At 40.4% G+C, this 6,466-nt stretch overlaps 1 pseudogene; it reads left to right on the top strand.

Annotated features, from left to right (window-relative positions):
- The first annotated feature begins 2,694 nt into the window (after positions 1-2,694).
- On the top strand, positions 2,695-3,498 carry LOC114619519 (annotated as a pseudogene).
- Positions 3,499-6,466: the final 2,968 nt, after the last annotated feature.

The following is a 6,466-nucleotide window of genomic DNA, read 5'->3' as shown; positions in this document are numbered from 1 at the left end:
GGCATATGTACAATATAGTCAAACAATAGCCTAACAGAAGCCCATACACCAGTGCCTTGTAGCTGAATTTTTCTGGCCTGAGTCTCTAGGCCTCATTTTGGAGCCAATTAGGGTTTGGCGGCATGGAAGCATCATGCTTTCAGAGCAAAGTAAACATCATTTCACCTCTATAAGGGACCACATTGCATCTCCTTCTGTAGTCATTCTGACATCTACATACATGGATGACAAAGTACCCACTTGTCCTGTCAGAGCAAACCTCACTTTCCAACCTTTTGTCTCTCTACAAGCATGGGTATGCATGCACATATTCCCACATGCAAATGTATATACATATACTCAGATATATACAGACACTCCAAAAAAAAAAAAAACCCAATGTTCCCCACAAGTGTATCACAGTTTTTAAAAAAAGAAAATATAGCAACAACAAAAAGAAGAAATCTTGAAATAAATTTAAAACTGTATAAATTGCCAACAGTAAGAGGTTAATATAAAGTATCCTGACCTTGGGATTAGTTCCAGGTTCTGGTGGAAAAACAAAGGAAAATCTGTCCTATGAGCAGACTCTCAATCACCCCATAACAAAATTGATAGAAAGGTAATGTGTGTGTTGCAGTGACTTTTGGCTGACCATCCTTGCTTGAAAGTAGCAGGAATGGTCCACTTCTCCTCACGTCTTACTATTCAGTGGTGTCAAACTCTAGATATTGGCCAACATGACTAGCTGGGCTCATTTAAATGTCAGACTATTAACACAAAGGCCCATCCACACACATGAGCTTACTGTTAGAAACACCACAAAACAAGGCCTGGAGGGGGGATGAACACTTGAATGCATGTTTAGTTTATTTGACACCCTGGGTTTCACCTCCCTGCAGTGCAAAGGAAAATAATAATAATTAAATTAAATTAAAAAGCAAAGTAAAATCAGCACTGCTAACCCACTTAAGACTACATCTGTTTGAATTGTCTGGTAAAGACACTTTCCATATGATGAGAAAAAACTTAAAATACTGTAAAAAAATGATTAGGCAGATATAAAAAAAAAGAATTGAATCTGGAGGAAATAATAGGATAAAAAGACTTGGGAATCTCTACCCAATAACTCATGTAAATATAAGGAAAAATTCAACTCCTTAGCAATTCCACTAACTACAGGCCTACACTGTTTGTTGCTTTATTCTAAAATTATGTTATGATCTTGCCTCACTATCCAACTGACATTATGTGCCAAGCTTTAAAAATGCATCCTGCTGTTTGGTTATATTCATGTAGAGTTTTTCTTGCACTTTCCAGATTTTCTTATAAAATTCATCACTTTAAATATCCCCTATGTGGAAGGATTCAGTGAGTGTCTTCGTTAGTACACACACAGGTGCTACGAAGACAGCAAATCTCAAATCTACAAAAACAGAAACTCCTGGCTGGGAGACCTTTGGAGCATGCTCTGTGAAGTTCATCATTTGCAATCTTTAATACACTTGTAATCTTGTAATAAGCAAAAAATATAAGAGAAAGTATTTTCCCCCGCTTTGTAATCTATTCTAGCAAATTCCTAAGCCCAAGGAATGGGTAGTGGGAACCAGCAGTTTATAGGGCTATGGTCAAGAAGAGTCAGACAAGGGACTTCTGGTTGACCATTGAAGTGAGGACAATCTATTGCACAGAAGTTCACTCTGAGGCATCTTGGTTAATTTCAGGATATTGGGTTGAGCATTGAATTGAACTTTAGCACATACGGAGTGTTCAGAAAGATATAAAACTGGATGATGTGAAAATCATCCTCCCTTATATTATATGTTAATGTTGTGAAAACAGCTCATGGCTGGTGTTTTCCATGCTAGGGGCAGAAATACATCAACTACACTAAATTATAAACATCCAAGTATTCCCAGTAAAAAGAAAAAAAAAAATAAAACCACGTACAACCTCAACCAAGCTGCACATTTGTATATCAATCCCATATGTATTTTGTATGTATAACTAATTCTTTGTTTTAGGCTTAATGAAATAATTATTAAATATACTTAGACTTAGAGTTGCTTTTTTAAATTAGTTACTTTTAGACTTAACTCTAGTAAAAATTTTAAAAACTAAATTGATATATGGCATGAGCTTATTTGGTTTCTTTTCTTATGTAACTCATTTAATTACCTTGAAAAATAATTTTCCAGCGTTTAGTAAGCGCTAAGATACACGTTCTCTTTGACACATTAATTATACTTGTTTGCCAATTACAAATCAATCGGAAGAAAAAAAAACTAAATCAATAAGAAGGATTTGAGAGGAAACAAACAGCCAAAGACATCAAAAGCAATTTCAGATGCAGATGGCAGAAGAATAAGGAGAAATAAATTCTCAGAATCTCTGGAAGCCCTTGTAGATAGAGAAACCCCTCATTGGCTTTGTCTATCAAACACCCCTACAGGCCACTGGGCTTCTCCTGGACCTGATCTCAACAGCCAGATGCTTGGCCTGCTGTTCGAGATTCCCACACTCCACACACATTTCAAGATCCTCTCCATATAGACTAGGCTCTGATTTCTCTGACCTGATGACAAAATGAATTCAGAGATTTCCAAGTAAAACTTCAGCTTTAAACGGCTTTTAAGTAAATTTTATAAAGAATTAATTGGGCCTCCGCTGTCCAGCGTGTGTTTCTCTATAATCCCAGTTTATAGCTGTGGCTGTTTCTGAGGATTCTCTTCCGTCATGGCCTTGGGAATAAGATGCTTTTGCCTGCTCTACCCTACCTTTCGAAGTTATCTTGCTGCTTTGACCAACCCTGTTTCAGAAGTTTCCATGAAGACAATGAGTGGAAGACAACATAACCATAGGCAATACTCGACCTACCCAGCATTACCAGTTCGCCATTTTGCAGTCAAGAAAAACAGTCCCAGGCCAGAGTGAACATTAATACAGTCTTGGTTGCAGACATAATCAGCTTAGAAGAGGTGAATGAAGACATGAAATCTGTGATGGAAGCGCTTAAAGATAATTTCAATAAGACTCTCAACATAAGGACTGCACCAGGATCCCTTGATCATATTACTGTGGCCACTGCTGATGGGAAGCTCGCTGTAAATCCAATTGGCCGGATCTCCATGAAGTCGCCACAATTGATTCTGGTGAATATGGCCAGCTTCCCAGAGTGTACAGCTACAGCTATCAAGGCTATAAGAAAAAGTGGAATGAATCTGAACCCAGAAGTGGAAGGAACACTAATTTGGGTAACCATTCCTAAAGTAACCAGGGAACACAGAGAAATGCTGGTAAAACTGACCAAACAGAACACCAACGAAGCCAAAGAAAATTTACGGAAGGTTCGCACTAATGCAATGAATAAACTGAAGAAGTCAAAGGACAAAGCCTCAGAGGACACCATTAGACTCATCGAGAAGCAGATCAGCCAAATAGCCGACGTCACGGTGGCAGAGCTGGACCGGCATCTTCCCGGCACATGTTGCAGCAAAGATCAAAGAACTCCTTGGATGAACGTCAGCAGTCACAGCCGAACACCCGAGTCCAGTGTCTGCTCGTGCCTTGGGTGGCAAGCTCGTGTCTCCCCTGCCCTGACCATCCTTTGGAGGCTGACACTGCTGCTCCACCATGGGCCGCTCAGTCTCCCATTGGGATGCTTACACTTATGGAATCTCTTCCTTGTTTCCTTGCACAGCCTTGTTCTGCTCTGAATCTCCTGATGTGAAGGGCTCTTGGAAAATGTCTGCTGTTGGCAGAGGACCTTTACTCTGGCAGTGACCTTGGCTGTGGTATCATCACAGGTCTAGGGTCACTGTCAGGCTTAGCAGCTCCTCTCCTCAACACAGGAGCCTCCTTTCAAACTGTGAATCATACCCTGCCCTTGTGTTAAACTCAAATGGATTAACATGGGCCTTCAGTCTGACTGCTAATGATCAAGCCTAAATAAATTGGACAATAACAACCACAGGGTTAAAGGAATTAATTGGCATATGATCATATTTAAGTCTGTCTTTAGTGAGTATAGAAATGATATCAATTTGTACACCCACGGAAGCCCCACCGCCATCAAGATACAACAAACCAGTTTCTCTCTGAACATCTTCACATCCTCCTTTCCATTTGCCCATTCTTTTCTTTTATTACTAACACTCAATGTGTAACCCTGGATTCAGACTATAAGGGTTTCTTTTCTGCCTTTGCAGATCATGTGTTTTCTAGACATTTCTATTTTGGAATCATGGTTCGTGTTTAATCTGGTGTCTTCCTGGCACATGTTGGTCATTGTTTTACCATAGTTGTTGTTTCTTCTTCTTCTCCTTCTCCTTCTCCTTCTCCTTCTTCTTCTCCTCCTCCTCCTCCTCCTCCTCCTCCTCCTCCTCCTCCTCCTTCTTTTCAATGTGAAGCAGTAATCCATTTTGTGAGTATACTAAAAATATTTTGTTCCTTCACATTCTGATCAATAGTTTGATTTTGTGTGTGAGTCTTAGTTTGCTTTTACTATTATTTCTCTGATAAAACACTAAACAAACAAAACTGAAGTGAAAGGGGGTCTTATTTCAGCTTGTGGATCCAGTCCATCATTGGCGGAAGGGAAGGCAGGAGCTCATGCAAGAGACAGAGGCAGAAACTAAAGCAGAGATTGTAGAGAGAATGGAGTCTACTGTATGCCTTCCTTGACTTGCTCAGTTCCTTTTCTTATACCGTCCAGGCCTACCTGTCAGGAATAGCACAACCCACAATGGGCTGGGCACTTCTGTGTCAATGAGCCATCAAGAATATGCCACACAGACGTGCTCACAGGCCAGTCTGATGGAGGAAGTTCCTCGATGATGAGTCCTTCTTGCCAACTATGTCAACGACAAGTTAGAAAAACAAAATCTAACCAACACAATCCACCCTTTGTTAACTTTGCCACACATGCACCTCTCTGTAAATCATAACCTGTCCTTTCTTCTTTTTTTTCCCAAGATATCATATGAATATAATAAAAAAGCAGAAATAAATAAATCCAGTGCTTTGAAAGTCCAGTCTCATTTTAACAATAAACAAAGGCCATTAACTGTGAGCTCCTATAAAATCCAAATAAATTACACACCTTCTTACTCCAAGAGGGAAGAACCAGGGCACAGTAATAGTCAAAGCAGATCCCAAATCCAGGAGTGTAAAAAGCTCAATATCTGACATTTGAAACTAACTCATGATCTTCTGGGAGAGAAAGGGCTTAGCTTGCTGCGCCTATGCATCCAAACACTCATAGCTTGCCGCCTAAGCTCAGGCCCATTCCTTTCCACACAGGCCACTGCCCCTGGTGGCCACCTCTCAGTCCTGCTGTCACCAATACTCTGAGGTCTCCACTACAACTGAGGCTGTACCTTCACCAATGGCCCAGCTTACCCTCTCCCAGTTCCAAGTCTCAGCTGTTCTCTGTTAGCTCTGCATGCCTTCAAACCTGGTGCTGTATGACCCCAAGTTCAGCTTCCTCTTTAAGATATAGTCTTGATCTCAGGGGGACCATGTCTTCTGTCTGCTGCTAGTCTCTTATCACAATTAGTTTTCTAGCCCCAGATAATTGGTGTTATTCCAGCAAAGAAATTTCATTTGCATGGACTATTAATAAAAATATCACAGAAACAGCCCTGATAGTCTTTGTATCTCTGAAACACCACAAGCTAGGTCTCCATCATCTGCATTGCTCTCAGCATTATCTCTCAAGGTTTCTTCCACAAGAATTTCTTTCATTAATCCCTGAGCACTCAAAGGCTTTCCCAGACCACACTGCCCCATCAAAAGCAAGCAAGCAAACAAACAAACAAAATAACCCCAAAACAAAACAAAAAAAGCAAATAGATGGTAAGATCCATCACAGTCATACTCCATGTCTCTGGCACCAACTTCTTTGCTGGTTTGTTTTCTTGAGGCTGTGATAAAAGGCTGACCAAATCAACCTTTGAGCTCAATAAAGCATTTCTCAGCTCTTTGTGAATTTAACATGGAAAGCTAGCACGATCCAGGATGGTTCAAGTTTCACCAAAGCCATCTTGGGCCAATAGCTTTCAAGTTCATTGTTTGCTTCCCAAGACAAATTATGTAGTGTAAACAAGAAGTGAGCTGAGTAAACATAGATGTATTAGACGAAATGAGAAAGAACTGCAGAGGATGAGAGACACTCCAGAGGAGGAACTCTGACATGCTCCCTTGCCACGTGGACTTTTATAGATCTCATGGTAAAAACTGATTGGAGACTAAGGTGATCTTCATCAAACTTTTGAACGCAATGTGGGCTGAGCCAGTAAGTGGTCAACAACAGTTCTCATTTGCCCTCAGCTGAAACAAACAAAAAGTGGTAACGATCTACTCATTCATTCACAGAAATGGTCACATGTGCTGGTTGCCTTCATCCACTTGTCAAATTCATCTTACTCATTTTGTTAACTATTGGTTGAGATACATTCTACATGACTAGCTCATGAACCACCCTGGA

This window comes from Grammomys surdaster, unplaced genomic scaffold, assembly GCF_004785775.1.
Source record: "Grammomys surdaster isolate TR1022 unplaced genomic scaffold, NIH_TR_1.0 150, whole genome shotgun sequence".
Classification (NCBI taxonomy): Eukaryota; Metazoa; Chordata; class Mammalia; order Rodentia; family Muridae; genus Grammomys; species Grammomys surdaster.
The sequence above is the reverse complement of the archived record's forward strand: the minus strand, read 5'-3'. Positions and strand labels throughout refer to the sequence as shown.